At 55.5% G+C, this 16,564-nt stretch overlaps 1 protein-coding gene and 1 non-coding gene across 2 annotated transcripts in view; both read left to right on the top strand.

Annotated features, from left to right (window-relative positions):
* Positions 1-16,564, top strand: part of LOC125939373 (uncharacterized) — a 561,003-nt gene that overhangs the window by 446,137 nt on the left and 98,302 nt on the right. The window lies entirely within an intron of this gene.
* Positions 14,878-14,949, top strand: TRNAM-CAU (transfer RNA methionine (anticodon CAU)). The gene has a single exon. It is a non-coding gene; the product is annotated as a tRNA-Met (tRNA).

Genomic DNA, 16,564 nt, shown 5'->3' with positions numbered 1-16,564 from the left:
ATTAGGAGGATAATTTTTATGAGAGTTTTGAATCCCCTGAAAGCTGAAAACCATTTTTCAAATAACTCCCTGGGGTTTCAGCCATTCCAGGTCTGGACGGGGACATGAGCAATCCTTTGTATTTGATCCGTGATCTCCTCTATGACTTTCCCTCATCATCGGTCTGCAGGCGGCAGGCGCTCAGGCTAAACTTTCCACAAACCCCTCCCCTCAGAAGCAAGCAGGTAATCTAAGGCCAAGCGGTTTTGATAGATGGCATTGCGCACTTCGGTTTGCTGCTCGGCTAGTAAGTTAAGAGCTCTGACTGCATTGATTGTTGCATTGATTGTAATTTCTACAACTGCTTGCAGTCTGATTATGCGGTTTAGCATGTAGATGGGGGTGCGGTGGCCCCAGGACCCGTCCTCTGTCCAGGTGGCAGGGCCATAAGATCGGATTATATGCTCAGGAGGCCATTTATTACCTTTTTAGTCGCCAATTTGTAAGGCACGCTGCTTCCTTTGAGTCTCCCCGTCCCCATACGCTTGGGCTCCCAAATGTTCCCCTCTGGCAAGTGGGAGCAGGAAGAAAGATGGACGGAGAGTTCCCAGCATACGTGACCCTGACCAGGCTGAGGGAAGTCCTGTATGGGCTGTCCTTCCCCATATCCAGTGAAGTCCACCTGGGACCCGCCATTTGATGGCCGTGTTGACATTGTCTCAGGCCTCTCAGAGATGAGATCAGTTAGACCAGGGGTGGGGATCCGGCTCAAGGTGATCTGGGGTCTCCCACCACTGGGTTTTCCGGGTGGTTGAGTGATGAGATCTTTGGCCTAGGCATGTTAAGTTTTTAACGAGACGACGATGAACTTTTTCCCACCAGGCAAGGCAGTTTTTCCCAATAGCTGAGCTTTTGAGAACCCAAACCCCGGTAGTAGGGCTGCGGCATTTTGTTTTACTATAAGGTTTGTGGGATCTAATTTTCTGGTGTCTCATGGCCATTGATCCCCCACGTTGGTACCAACGAAGAATCCTGTCCGCAAAAGGAAGGTGAGTGTTCACAGAAACCCGTTACCACATTTTTAGTCAGTTGGCTAATTACAGTGAGAAACAAGGCGTGACAGTGTGTCACAGCAAGGAAACATATAGAAAATAAGGACGGTCTTCTGTTTCACCGACCTGTCGGTTCCTCGAGCTTCTGCGTGCGTAGATCAGTCAGCTTCCGGAGTGATTAGGGCAGGGCTGCAGTCTCCTGGAGCCTCTGGAGTGGCAGAACCTTCCGTGCGGTCAGCTTGTGCGGCGTGGATGGATCCGGAAGGCACTCCCAGTTTCGAGATGCCGGCTTTACTCTGCCGTAGTGAATGCAGGGACCCGCCTCGGCTACCTTTCCTGCAGTAGGGGTGGACACAATGACAGTGAACGGGCCCCTCCAGAGGGGTTTCAGGGGTTGGACGTTCCACTCCTTCCTGCACACAGCATCTCCTGGTTAGAGGGGTGAGGGTCTGTGGTCAGACTCACAGGTGATCGCTCCTGACCCAGTGGTATAAGGTGATTAGGGTAGAGGCAAGGGCTCACATCTGTTGTCTTAGGGTTAGATTGCCTGTCTCATCTAGATCCTCCTCTTATGCCCTTGATAATGGGGCAAGGGTGCCCATAAAGGATTTCAAAAGGGGAGAACCCCGTCTGCTGCTTCAGCCTCCCACCTGCGGCTGCAGTCTGCCTCCCTGAAGGTCCCTGATCTCTCTTTGCCTCATGTTAACCCTTCCCTATTCATTCCTCCCCTGGAACAGGACCCGGTCGGCTGTCAGGGAACAGGGATGCTGCCCGTTCTGGCTTCTTCAAGCTGATAGGGGACAGTGTAGGGGTACAGCCGTCGGAGTGTGCCCCAGGGTCGCTGGAGTGGCCCGCAGTGTGGTTCTACGGGAAGGCTGGCAGGCAGGAGGCTGCATAGACGTCAGCAGACACGAAGAGAAAAACACCAAGTGAAGAGGATACTGACCAACAAGATGGCATCTGTCAAATGATCTTGGGGAGACCCTGGCTTTGGGAGCAACGTGTGTTGGGGAATCTCTCGTAACCCAGGTGACGGAGCAAGTAACCGATGGGGGGGGGGCTCTATTTTCAAGAGTTTGGCCCTCAGCTCATTAAAACAAAAATTTAAGCATCTAATGCTTGCGAGGTGTTATTTAGAGTTTTGCTGAGTCTAAGCAGACGGGTTGCTTCATTTTGAGGTGTAAAACTTTTCCAAGAGCCAAGAGTTCGACTGGAGGAAGAGGCAAGGCAGCCATTTCCCGTTATTAATTTGCAAATGTTTAGGGAAGCCACACCTGGGTATTATTTGATAAAGCAGAACTTTCCTGACTTTGTGTGCCTTTTCTGTCCTGTAGGGGGAGGCCTTTACTCAATTAGTAAAAGTATCAATCCGCACCCACAGGCGTTGGAATTCCTTTGACCTTGGCAGATGAGGGAAACCTAATCGTTAGTCTTTCCTGGATAGTCTCTGGTTCCTTGATGGTCTGGGGGAGCAAGTCCGTGGTTGGAAGGATTGTTTCTAAGACACTTTACAGGCTGTTACTACTCGCAGAACTGTCCTTGACGCCTTTTTTTTTTTTTAGTAAACATCCTTTGGGCCATTTGATAAGTTTTGTCCCTCCCTAAATGAAAAGCCTGATGCCGTGTTTTAATGATCTTTTAGCTCTGTGAGCCCGGTAATAGTAAATGCCCCGCTCTGTTTGCAACCATTCCAAGGGCTGGAGTCAGACCCCAGTTTATTTTTTCGAGGGGGGTGGGGGAGAGTAGGTGGGATTGAGTCTCATTTAATCATTGATATAGCAGGCAAACTATTTTCCCGAGCCCTGGTATCTACAGCCTACACTATCCAGTAATTTCCAAACGCGCACACAATTGTTCATTTGTTCTGGAGTCAGTAGTGTGTAGTCTCTAATTCAGTTACAATGTGCCTTCCTAGCAAGGGAGGAAGGCCGTCTGGTTTCACCAAAAAAGAAGGAGCAGAAATTAGTTTTCCCCATAGGTATCCCAGGGGCTGAGAGAAAAACTTAGGTGTAAGTTTTCCGGAGATGCCTCTAGCTGTTCTCCTGCGTGTGGATGGTTGGCCTGGAGCGGAAAGGAGGACAGAGAAGGTAGCTCCGGCGTCAAGAAGGACCTCAACCAGTTTTCCTTCCATGTTGAGAGTCACTCGAGGCTCTGGGTTTCTGATGGACAGTTGGTTTAGGGGAGCCACCGTGAAGAGCCCCAGGCCCCGGTCAGTCCCTCCCAGGGACACTGGTTTTCTGAGCCCTCATAGAGAGAGGCCCCGAGGGCCTTCAGATCTCCAGCGGTTGTCTCCGCGCAAAGGGCCTGGCTTATGGGGTTTTCATTTTGGTTGTCCCCTCTGAGGACAGTCTCACTTCAGTGCTCTGAATGGCCGTATAAATGGCACTTGGTGCCAGGACCTCGGGAAGTCCGGTCTGACCTAGTACGTAAGGCCACCACTAAGGCCTCGGATTCTTTTTTTTTTTTAAGCCTCCTTTTCTGTTTTTTTTTTAAATTTATTTTTATTTTTTTATTCTTCTCTTGATCTTGGTTGTAATATACCCAGTTGGCAGCTCGTAAGAGCTCCTCCAGGCTCCCTTCCAGACCAACAGTCAGGTTTTACAGTTTTCTCTGAATATCTGGGGCCGATCGAGTGACAAATTGGTCTTTTAGGATTGTCTCAGCCTCAGGGGTGTCAGAGGAGATAGGTCAGTGTCATCAGCCTCACAGACCGTAGATTTGGGGCGAGTGGTGGCTCAGAGGTGCACCTGCACGGAAGTTGTGCAAGCCAGTCCTTGTGAGCCCGAGAAGCAGCACCCACAACAGGCAGAGGCCTTGGGCAGCGGCCAGTCATGTGAGGAGACAAAGGTCTCTTTCCCTCCTTTGCTCCCCAGTCAATGGATGAGCCAGGCCTGGCAGTGGAGAGGGGACGTCTGACCCTGCGTCTGACCCTGCACCCTCCTGCGTCCTCGGGAGACAGAGCACCTGCCCCCTCCGTCTATCCGCCATCTTCCTTACTTCCCTCTCCTCCCCACCCCCAGCCCTACAGTGGGGACACTGAAATAAATATGTCCTCAAACTTATGGAATTGGCCCACAGGATGGAAAGAGAGGTTTAACAAGACCAGTCTGAAGGCAGCGGTTGGAGGAAAATTAAGTCGTCTCATGTTACAATGTCATGGGGTTGAGACTCCTCGTGGCTTTGTGGGCCATCACCCTGCCGAGGACATGACCCCTGGGCACGGTCTGACTGAGACGCATGCCGTCTTCACGAGGAGAGGGACCTGGGTATGGGGGATGCAGAGATGGAACCCGCGTCCCCCGCTGGCTGCACCTGACCGTGGTCCTGGCCGTGCAGCGGGAGTAAAGTCCGTGCTGTCTCTGGTCCTGCCCTGAAGAGGCGCTTCCTTCAGATCCTGATCACTGGGAAGAGTTTTCGAAGGAGGACAAAGCTTATTAACACAGCAGCGCACCCTCCTCCAACCAAGGCGTGAAAACAAGACCCGAGGCCCAGGAAGCGAAAAGCACAGGCAACTACAGTCATTTCTCAGGACCCGGTGTGGGCGCCTCGCCCCTGAGGACGCTACCCCGGATCCGTCCAGCCGGCAGAGGCCCGTGGCGCTGTGTCTGCCCTGCGGCTCAAGCTGATGCTGGTGTTTGTGTCTCTCGCAGGGGTGGAGGCTCCTTGAGGACAGACCCGTGCTTCCTGCCACCCCGCTGCTTATGGAGGGCCAGCATATTGTGGGGGCCCGCAAAGAATTGGGGATTGCAGGGGAGAGGCCACCTCTTACCCCCAGTGAAAGGACTGAGGGTCCCTGAATCCTCAGGTTCCACGGTGGTTCACACCCTCCCTGGAACTTAGCATAAGGCCTATCAGCAGTCAAGGACCCTCTCGGCTGGTCCTGTGGGGCCCCTCTGGGTCCTGGGGCCCACATCAGTTTCAGGAGGCCCAACGTCCACTTCCGGTGAAGGGGTCTTACATTGGGCTGCTCTCGTAGGCCTGGCCCATTTCCTTGACCAGTCTTGACCATCAACACCCTCCCTCCGTGCCCTTTGCCCCGGGAACCTACTGAATCCAGATGGAAATCATAAATTAAGTTATTCCTAAACAATGTAGATGGGCAGACACGTACTGCTCAGAAACCACTCAGGGCCTCATGACGATTCATTCACTGGGTTCATTAATTCCGTAGTGTTGCCAAAGGTCACTACCGTGGAGGCAGAAATGGCTGACGACCACCCACGCCAGGCACGTATCTGATCAAACAGAAGCATTTCAAAGCCAATTGGAGGACCTCCTGTTTCCCATCCAGCATATGAGGAGTTTACAAGTTGCCAGTCTTATCCTCATAGCGAGAAAAACACGAAACAGACTGAAAATTTGCAAATCTTCTTCCAGTCTTCACAGAACAGACCTCAGCAGGGCAAACCACCGCCTCCCAAACTGGAGCGACAGGCGGGCCGGAGGCTCGAAGCTCACGGTACCGGAGGCCGGGAGGAGAAACCGTGGCTGGAGCGCCGCACAGGGGGAAGCTCGGCCGAGGAATGGAACCTCCTGCAGACAAGCGTGAAGTTACAAACTCGAGGGGGTCCCGTCTCCGGGAAGGCCCCGCCCTTTTGCGGAGTTCACCTCTGGGAGCCCTACCAGGTTCTGGAGGAAAATCCCCCCACACCTCCTCAAGGGGAGGAGAACCGTAGCCATTCAAAAATACCCTCATTCTCTTGTCCCCAGCAAGGCCCGAGCACAGGGGACCGAGCCAGACAGACCTGGGGGGTGAGCGACACCCAGCTCCCAGCCCCCTCCGGCCTCTTCTGCTCACCTAAGGGGGGGAGGGGCTAGCAGGGAGGAAGGTCACAGCCCAAGGCCCAGGTTCACCGACAGACAGACGGGCCTAGGCACAGAATGCTTCCGTCCCCTCACACGGTGAATTACCAGGGAAAGAACTGCACATCTCAGACCTTATGTAAGAAGTCTCTGAGGAAAGCCACGACGTGTCTGATTTTCTCCTTCTCATTCCCCCCTCTTGATTCTCAAGCGGACTTAGAGAACATCAAAGTTTTATATTAGCAGTGAAGGGAGTCCTGGCATTGTAACAGGAAGGCGGCGACCCCTCTGGTACTTCCTGCTGAATGGGGGCGCAGAGGTTGTGCAGTCAGGGGTCCCCCCCCCCCCACCCCGTCGTCCAAGGGGCTGTAATCGTAGTTAGGGCTTCTGGTTCCCACCACCGTCTGAAGCCTTACTGTCTCTACACAAGAGGAAGCAAAGTGGGTTATCACACTGAGAACACAGGGGCCAAACAGGAGGGCTATCAAAAGCGTTAGGAGGGGATCAACTAAGGGCAGAATCCAAGGGCCCCGTTTCCGTACGTCATTCCAGAACCCCCAGGATTCTGACAGCTCTCGCCTTCTGTCCGAGACCCCTTCCTTCAGCTGTTGGACCGTATTTCTGACTATTCCTCATTGGTTTGCATAGAAGCAACCTTCCTCGTTTAGGAAGAGGCGTATTTCCCCCCTTCTCAGCCCTGGACAGGTTGAACCGTCTTCTATTTTGCCATACCCCTGCTGCTAAGGAGTCCACCAGGGACTTTGCAACCTGTTCTACGTCATCTGTCGGATCTTGGGGTAGGTTTTGGTGAAAGGAAATCGATGAGGCTACTCCCCCAACTCCAGTACTTACTCCGGCAGTGAGTCCCAACCCAATTAGTAGAGGCATAGCTTGGATAGCTCGGTTAGACCGGGTATGTGCAACCCAGGGAACGGTAAGAGATTGGTTGTCGGGGAGAATACTCGCTTGGGGGGTTAGGAGTGCAAAGGCGCAAATTCCCATCTGGCCAGCAGGCAGGCACAAATCAGCATTAGTTCCACAAACAAAGAATATTCCTGCGGGGGGAAGGCACCAGGGTGACTCTTGGTTTTTACCTGTTTGATTGTATATCTCAGTTTGGATGCATTGGTTGTTAGTGAAGTTACCTATGGGGGTTGTTCCCCGTGGGTCCCTAAGACATAAGGAGGTCCGCCCTATTAGTTTTATACCAGTAACCACGGGCCCTCTTGTGACGGTTATGTTGTCTGTTGACATGTTGTGAGGGACAGCATATTGGCTACATTACCTGGGACTGGGGTGGCCTCATAACGTAAGGGGGTTAGAGAGAGGCAAAGCCAACGGTCCTTGGCTAACTTAGGGTTAGAGGAGTTGAGAAGGCGATGGGTTCAATTTAGAATCTGGGTGTAGGAGTTAGAGTCACAAGGCCCATTGTGTCTGATTTCTGGAAGTTTGGGTCTTCCTGGGTAGACTTCCAGAAATCTGCTTCACGAAATTTTGCACCGCCTGTCGGGTTGCCTTCGTGTGGGCCTGGTCTTAGACGCCCCCTCCGTCAGACAACCCAAAGTGGATTTGTTGTGTCCGGCAGACATATCCGTCTGGGAGTCCGTGGCATGATGCTCCCTGCCAAAGCCGTCTTGCTTAGTTTTTCTTTTTCCTTGCCAGTCAGTTTTTCCATCGTGGGAACAGGGTGAGGCCGAGTGATAACTCTCCGTGTTGCTGTGTGTACGTGATGAACGCCCTGTGTGTAGATCCCCGTCCCATGAGTTGTTTTAAAGGATTCAGGGCAGTGGACGCGGAGGGGGAGTTCGTGTAATGGGTCTTGAAACAGTCATCGTTACGCTGCGGAGGGCCGTCGCTTCTGACGAGAGAACTCAGCATTAACGGTAGGAGAAATTTCCTTTTGTTAGGGCAGGTTCCCGACAGTTCCTTATTCCGGGTGGGGGATGGCGATAGGCGAGGAGTATAAGGAGGCAAGTGGCTGACAGCAGGGGAGGGTTTAAGTAAGGGGGCAAGGTTCGGTGCCAGGATTCCGTCTAACCGCTCGTAGACCAAAGAGCTTCTGGCGTGACTGGAGCCGGGCTGTGCTGTCCTCCTAAGGGTGAGCCGAGAAGACTGTTCTGGTTGAGGGTTACCTTCCGATGTGTCCGGTCCTCTCCTGGCAGGTGGACCAGCTTCACCCGGGAGGGGTGGATCCAGGTGGTTTGACCGGCTACCTCAAGTGCTGTGGGGGCGGTTAGCATGACTGAGTAGGGCCCTTTCCAGGTAGGCCTGAGGGTTCCCTTTTCTGGTCTTGGATCCCTACTTGGTCCCCTGGTTTGTAAGGGTGAACAGTTATTTCCAGGGAAATGGGTATCCTCTCCGTGACCCATCTGTGCATCCCAAGAACCATTTGTCCTAGCCCTTGCAATTGTTTACAGACCTCTAAGTTTCCCCATTCCTTGATGTCCCCTTGGAGATTAATCAAGGGGGGTGGTCTCCCGTACAGTATCCCGAAGGGGGAGAATCCTACTTTTGCTGAGGAGTGCAGCGTACTTGCAGCAGGCCCAGGGGTGGTATTTCAGCCCAGGGCAGACTAGTTTCTTGACCGAGTTCTGCCGGAGCTCATTCGAGGGCCCGGTTCACACGTTCCACTTTCCCTGAACTCTGGGGCCGGCAGGCCGCGTGTAAGTCCCACTGGATACCCGGGTCCTGGCTACTTGTTGCGCTGCCTCAGCCAAGAAAGCCGGACGTCGTCTGAGCCTATGGTTAAGGGCGTTCCGTGTCTGGGAATGATATCCCTTAGCAGGGCCTTGGTTACCCCTCTTGCGTGTTCGGTGCGTGTGGGGGAGGCCTCCGCCCAGCCCGGGAACGTGTAGATGAATACTGGGAGGTATTTGTATCCTCCCCTGGGTCTACCTCCAAATCCTCGAAAGGTGCCTGACCACAGCGTTGGGTTCCCATGGGCCCGGTGGGGCTTTGTTTGGCGCTGTTTCGCGCACCGAGGAGGCAGTGTTGAGAGGCCGAGGCACGGACGGACGGGAGCCGAGCGATTACATAGTAACGGCTCCGAAAGGTCCCAGAGGCAGGTTTTCCCAGATGGGTGAGCTCAGGCTGTCGGAGAACCACCAGGCCGGCTAGCGGCTCCGGTACGGAGACTCTTTGGTCTGGAAGCACCCACCATCCTTCTGTCTGGCCTCCTGTTCCCTGCTGTGCCCCTTTTGTCTCTTGGATCGTGTACCTCGGGGCGGTTGGCAGTTCCAGGGCCAGCGTGACTTTTGGGGGCGCTGTTCGTCCTCCCGCTGCTTGTTGAGCTGCGGCGTCTGCCCGGCAGCTACCTTCTGACACTGAGTCAGTCCTTTCCTCTTTGGTGTCCCTTGCAGTGGGTGACTGCTACTTCCCTGGGTTCTCAGACTGCCCTTAATAGTTGTGGGATTTCTTCCCGCATTTTGATTTCGCTTCCTCCTGCCGCCGCAAGTCCTCTCTCCTTGTATAGGGCCCCGCGTGCGCGTGGAGTGGCGAAGGCGTGGCGCGAGTCAGTGTCTGTGTCGGCCCTTTTGTCCTTCCTGAGTTCTCGTGCTCTGAGGAGGGCCCACAGCTCCGCTCTTTGGGCCGACCGTCCTGGCGGCAGGGCCTTTGTTTCTACGACCTCACAATCGGAGACTAGCGCAGAGACTAGCCAGATGGTGTGTCTGGCCCTCGTTCGTGAAGCTGCCGCCATCGGTGTGCAGGATGAGGTCAGGATTGTGTAAGGGCCTGTCTGATAGGTCGGCTCGGCTAGAACAGACTTCGTCCAGTGCCTCCGGACAATCATGCCCTGCGGCAAGAAAGAGGCGGGGGTTAGGGTTTTTCCGGCTTCCGGTCTTACTCGTCGGTTCTCACTTAGCCCTCCCTGGTACCGGGTCACCCGAGCCCACGGTGGCCAGTGTTGCCCACTGGCAGCCATGAAGGAAATAACAGAATGGGAAACCTAACATTTAGGTTTGGTCGCCACGGGCATTTGTCCGCATCCTTGATTAGAAGTGCGGTGGCTCCCAGTGCCCTCAGACAGGGTGGCCGTCCTGCAGCAACTGAGTCATTATGCTTTGAAAGGTACGCCACCGGTCTTCACCAAGGCCTAAATCGCTGGGTGAGAACCCCCAGGGCCTCCCCATTCTTCTCATGTAGGAACAGGTTTGAATGTCGCGATACATCTGGGAGCCCCAAGGCCGGTGCCTCTGTGAGTTTTGTTTGTACGGTGGCGAAGGCCTTTTCTTTTCCCTGTCGTGTCTCGTGTGGCGGCCTGGCCAACTCAGAACCCTGGCATCCATATCCGACAGAATCCTGCCGCTCCCGGGAACTCTCGGACCTGCCGGCGGGTAGGGGGAGCCGGGGGTGGCACAGGCTGCCTGTTTCCTTTCCGCTCCCGGCATCCGTTGGCCTTGGGTGATTTTGAAGTCCAGATATTTAACTTTCCTGTCGGCAGATCCGTGCCTTTTTCTTTGACACCCGGTATCCCGCCTCTGCCAGTAGCCTGAGTGGGGACCTGGTTCCCTCCCAGCATTGGGTCCGCGTGGGACTGGTCGGCAGGAGATCGTCCACGTTGGAGGAGGACACGTCCTAGGTCCTGTTCCAGAAACCTGGCTAAGTCAGATGCCAGCGCCCCACTGAATAAGATGGGTGGATTTTTGAAGGCTTGCAGCAGTCTAGTCCAAGGGAATTGGCCCTTTGCCCCCGTGGCAGGGTTTTCGCTCAAAGGCAAATAAGGGTTGACGATTAGGCGCCGACTGGAGACAGAAGGCATCTTTTAAACCGAGGCCTGTGAACCATCCTGCTCCCAAGGGTGTGAGTCCTAGTAGAGCGTATGGGTTAGGCAGCGCTGAATGCGGCATGATGACTGCTTCATTAATGGCTCTTGGGTCCTGTACAGGATGGTAATCATTTGTCCCAGGCTTTTTTATGGGCAGCAGAGGAGTATTCTACGGGGACTGACATCGCTTCAGAAATCCCCATCTGAGTAGCCTGTCCAAGTGTGTCCGGATCCCCAGGCGTGCCTCCCGTGGGACCCCATCTTGGTGTATTTTGACAGGTCGGGCCCCAGGCCTTAGGTCAATTAGTATCAGGGGGTGGTTTTTTGGCAGACCAGGGCGGTTCCTTCTGCCCAAACTGAAGGGAGTTCGGCTTCTAGCTCGGGGGCCGCTGTTGGCTCACCGGGAGGGCAAGTATATAATCTCTGTTCCTCTTCCCGTGGATTCATCAGGGACAAAACCATGGGTTGGGCCTCTTTGTTTAGGTGCGTTGCGTCTGTCCATCCGAGGTGAAGGCTATTTCTGCTCTCAACTTGGCCAGGAGGTCTCATCTAACAGTGACAGCGGGCGGTCGTGTAGATACAGGAATTCGTGAACCTCCTGGTGACCCCCAGCCGGCACTGTTGGGGACCGCGCAATGGCCTTCGGGTTTGCGGCCCAGTGGCTCCTACGATGGTGACTTGTGACCCGACAGAGGTGCCACCTGTGTGTCACCAGAGTGCTCGGCGCCGGTGTCGACCATGAAGTCTATTGTCTGGCCCTCTACCTTCGTTTTGACCACGGGCTCGTGGGGGCCCAGCTGGAGAGAGCCTGGTCGTTCCTAATAATCAGAGTCCACTCGTGCCGATCCGATCAGGTCGGCCTCGGGTGGTTCCGGCTGGCAGCTGGGTGGGGAAGTTTTCGTTTTTCCCTTTTGGCGGTTGGGATGTTCATTTTTCCAGGGTCCACATTCCTTGCAGTAGGCACACTGATCCTGTGTCAGTGGCGCCCTTCTCTTTTGTTCTTGGATTCCTCAGGGTGTCCGTGGGGGCCCGTCCGGCGGGGGTGGCGCCCCAAGGCCGCGGCCAGGAGAGCTGCCGGTTGTTCCATTCTTCGGTCCGCCTCCTTTCTGGCAGCTTGGTCCCGATTTACAAAAACCCTGTTGGCGATTTCCAATAGTTTGGTGGCGTTCTTTCCAGTGAATCCTTCCCGGTTTTGGGGCTTCTGTCTCATGTCACACTGGGCCTGTCCCACGAAGGCAGCAATGACCATGTGCTGGTTTTGGGGAGCTTCTGGGCCGAATGGAGAGTAAACTCTGTAGGTCTCACATAATCTGTCATAGAAGTCAGCTGGACTCTCTTCTGGCTTTTGTAGGACCTCGGATACTTTTGCCATGCGGGTGGGCTTTCTGGCCCCCGCTTTTACCCCTTGGAGGAAGGTGAGTTGGTATCTCTGTAACCGGGCCCTTCCCTCCTCCGAGTCGGGGTCCCGGCGGGGCTCCTCGTCGGGCACAGCCTCCCGTGCCCAAGCCTCAACATCTAGTTGTCCATCTGGTGCCTGGGTCTGGAGCCATTTTCTGGCTTCAATGACAATTCGTGGGCGCTCTTCCGTGTTGAAAAGGGTGAGCAGAGGCTGCTTACTGTCGACCCAGGCAGGACAGGGGGTCTGGACCAGGGACTCTAGGAGTTCTGTCGTCACCTGTGGTCTCTCAGATCGGGTGGGTGTGGTGTTTGCAGTTGAGGAGGTCAGTAGTGGAGAACGGTCGGTAGCAGAAAGCCGATCCTCCCTCTTTTGGGGTCTTAACGGGACCTATATTCTCTGTGGACCCCTTGTTTCCCGTAACAGCAACTGCATTGCCATTGGGGGTCCTGGACCTTGAGCCACAGACCCAAGCACTGGTTCGGGTGACCCTGGGAGGGGTGGGCTAGCCGCTGGTGGAGGCGAAACCGACGGAGGTGGTCTGTCGGGCAGGTGAGGTTCCCCTCTCTTGAGTGGTGGGGCATAGAGGGCATATGGTGGTGGAAATGGAAGGGCTTCTGAATTTTCTGGGAGGATGGGGGGGGCGTTTTTTCCTGCTGTGAGGTCTTCTTCTCGGCCTGTGCCACCAAGACCCTACATTGTCCCTTACTATTAATGCAGAACCGGACCCAAGGAGGCTGGACTTGGGCTGTTTCCAGCCACTGATCAATGTATGGGAATTGATCCGAGGGGCCAGGGTCTCCAGTAACTACTTTATAAACAGCTCGGACCGTGGGGACATCTAGGGTGCCCTCAGAGGCCAGCCTGCACCGAACGTGGGCCATCCTAATTCACAGACCGTGCAGAATTTCCTAGGGATCAGTCTTATCCCATAGTCTCCCAAGAACGCCTTGTTGATCATGCAGTCCAGTATAGTCGGCTTTGAGGAGCCCGCTCCCAGGATGGTCTCCGGGGAGGCGATCTGGACCCTCCCAGGTACAGTGTCACAAGACAGGAGGATACTGTCCCTTTGTCCGCCTGGCTGCTCCCCTCGCTGGGATTTGGGTGCCTCTTAGCTTTGGCAGGTCAGTATTTTGGATCAGGTGTGTCGGGAGGGACAGCGTCCCCTGGGCCCTGATGCTGCCTTCAGCCGGAGGAAATGGAAAGAGGTCTCCAGGGAACCGCGGGTTAGGACTCATTCAGTCTCTGTGGCCAGCGCGGGGGAAATGTTTAAAGCGTTGAGAGAAAAAACTACCGGTGTGGGATTCCATATGCAGTGAAACTATCCTCCGGAGTGAAGAAGGGATTTCTCCCGCAAGCAGAAGTAGGAGGAATCCCGTGTCACAGACGGGCCTTGCGAGAAATGTTAAAAAGAAGTAAGGCAGAGAGAAGGCGAACGAGTAGGTGAGGAAACTGAAATCAAGGTAGACTGAGGGAGGCTGTGTTCCGGTGCCCGTGGGCACCCTCTGGGGCTCTGGAGGCTTGGGTGGGGGTGGGGGCAGGGAGAGGTCCAGTGACCGCGTGGGCCTCAGGGAACAGGGCTGGGGAGGAAGACCAGAGGCTTCCTCCCCAGAGGCTAAGGGCCCAGACTCCAAATCTTGTGGGCCCGGTCCTGTGCTGGGGGCACGGATCTGTTTTGCTGGGGGCACGGATCTGTTTTGCCGGGATCCACGTCGCGCGCATCAGTCGGTCACCTTCCTCCTCTGCAGCGTCTTCCTAACCTCGGTCTAGCTGCCCAGTGGCTCAGCCTGCCTCCGAGAGAAGGAAAGACTCCGATGCAGTGGCTGGAATGAAGGCTGGCGGAACAGGCCGCTGTGGCGTAAGGATTGTTTTGAGCGGAAGGCAGTGGAGAAGCCGCGGATACAAGAGGCTCACTGCACGCCCCCCCCCCCCCCCCCCCCCCCCCCCCCCGGTCCACCCCCATGTGCCTAAAAGCCGGGCGGAAGTTCACAAAGTTGTCCGTCTTCCCCTCCGTGCTGGGAAACACAAAAGGTGTCGACCCTTGTCAGGGAGAAGGCACGGACAGAGCTGTGTCCCAAACGTCCGCTGGCTTACCGTGCGCGACCCGGTCACCTCCCCTGCCGCCCCTCCCCCCCCCTCCAACTCTTTTCTCGCGTCTTCAGCGGCGGGTGGGATTGGGATTTGGGCGGAGCTCCTCGTCCTGCGGGTACGCGTGAGGCGTGCACGTTAGTAAACGATTTCTTTTGCGCTGCTGTTGTTACTGAGTTACTGAGACCGGAGGGCCGGAGAGAGAATTACTTCTCCTCCCCGACAAGGGTGATGGCCCCCACGCCCTGCGCGTCCCGGAGCCGGGAAAGCAGTTTCCGAGAGGCCGGCGCGGGATCTGGTGCCACACGCAGCGCGAGGACAGCCGCGCAGGGGCCGCGGGAACCGGGCGCAGGGGACACCTGTTGCGGCCACCACCGCGCAAGCCGGCAGGAGCCGGGCGCAGGGACAGCGGCCACCACCGCGCGGGCAGCGGGAGCGGGGCGCAGGGCGCAGGGCGGGTACCCGGCTCACCCCGGTTGCCAGGCGAAGGGGCGGCGCGCGGGCGGGGCGGTCGGCCCGGAGTCTGTGTGCCTTCCTCCCCCCGCCAGCGGGCGGCCGAGCCCAGAGCAGCTCCCGGGTGCGCGTCCGCGCTCCCGCTGCCGAGCGAGCCGCTCGGGCCGCCGCGCCACCTGCTTCCCGGAGAAGGCGGCCCGGCAGCGACCGAGGCGGGAGCGGGGGGGGGGGAGGTGGGGGGGGGGGGGGGGGGTGACAGGGGCGGGAGAAGCGAGGGGCAGCCCGGCGAAGGGGCTGCTCCTTCACGTGATAAAACATAAGAGCCGGGACGTCTCCCGCGGAGCAGAGTGGCGCAGCGGAAGCGTGCTGGGCCCATAACCCAGAGGTCGATGGATCGAAACCATCCTCTGCTAACTGGACCTTTTGGTGGAAAATGTGCATTCGGGCTCATAGTAGTCACCTCTGACATAGGACCTGATTTCTAGAAACGTGTGGTATGTTCATCCTTTCTCCTTCAAATGATAGCATGACTCTCTCATGCTCGTTTCAGAGCAGAGGCAAATCTTACTCGAGGAGGGAGAAGGGGAAGGTGACAGGTGCCGAGCTTCCTTCCGGCAGGCGGTCAGCGCACCTTGAGGGCGCATGTGACCGTTGTCGTGCAGTTTTCTTACGCCTCAAGGACAAGCATTACTTACTTTTGCCCAGGCCGCTGGTTACTGCAAGCCCGCCTTTTTACTTGGGTGGGGTTTTCCGCTTCTTTCACTCGCGTGTCTATTCCTGCGCACGATTTTATGACACTCATTTCGAGTCCATCGTAATGGGCTGCAAATTCTTCTCTGAAGCAATGTTATGTGCCGGAACCGGGAAGGTGTCTTTTATAGCCTCTCCTTGTCCATACGTGCGCAAAGTAGATTCACGGGAACGTTGGGAGAAACACAAGAAGCAAAGTTAGATGTGAAATGGTAGAAAACACTGGAATCCACTAGCATAAAACATTCCAAATGGACACCGAATTCCATGGACAAACGAGGAAGCAAAAGAGTCCTTCTGACACATTTGCAGAAGACAAATTTTACAAAGAAAATTGCTAATCGAAATACTTTTTAATGTGTGCCCGGGTTGTGACGAGGGGACAGAGACTCTTCTGAACAGCGGGACCCCCACAGGGCAAGACAGCCGAAGGGAAAGGTCGAGTAATCATGTTCATACAGGAGTTTAGTGGTGAAGACGTTCCTGTTGGGCAAGACCAGTCCTGTTCGACGTATTCTGCTTGTTTGGCCCCTAAAAGCACTTTCACCTTAAATGTCCAGCCAGAGTGAGGAACACGTACACGCAGTATTAGTCACAGATGGCCAGGGAAGCTGGTGACGTAAAAGGGTAGAACTGGGCGTAAAGGAATATGGAAGAACGTTTCTCTGACTGTACTTTCTGGTAAGCCTTTACCTTTCGAAAGCTACATTTGTGAAGGTTCTACAGGTTCAAAAATTAATATGAAATCAACAAGAATGGGAAGGGGAGGGATGAAAAACCAAAACTGAAAGCCAATGAGCTGAATTCTTTTTTTTAAAAAATATTTTTAATGTTTACTTATTTTTGAGAGAGAGAGAGAGACAGAGGAGCAAAGAGAGAGGGAGACACAGAATGTGAAGAGGCTCCAGGCTCTGAGCCGGCAGCACAGAGCCCCACGTGGGGCTCGCACCCAGGAACCGGGAGATCGTGACCTGAGCTGCAGTCGATGCCTAACGACTGAGCCCCCCGGCGACCCCGGAAGACTCTTGTTTAAAATAGAATATTTGACACTGTGATGCGGCCTCAGCTGCTGCTGCTGCCTCGGCACCTCGTGCTGGTCTCCAGGCGCCAGCTGCGGAGAAATCCTTTCCTGCCCACGCTCCTCATTTTCCTTCCCCCCATCCCGCCCCGCCTCAGCTCTGCCTGCCGCTCACACCTGTGCCCAACGCTCACACCACTCGCACCTGCGCCCCCCCCGCTCACACCTGCGCCCCCCTCACACCTGTGCTCTCCACTCTC

Source organism: Panthera uncia, assembly GCF_023721935.1.
Source record: "Panthera uncia isolate 11264 chromosome B2 unlocalized genomic scaffold, Puncia_PCG_1.0 HiC_scaffold_25, whole genome shotgun sequence".
NCBI classification, from domain to species: domain Eukaryota; kingdom Metazoa; phylum Chordata; class Mammalia; order Carnivora; family Felidae; genus Panthera; species Panthera uncia.
Note: the sequence above shows the minus strand (reverse complement) of the source record. Positions and strands in the feature narration are given on the sequence as shown.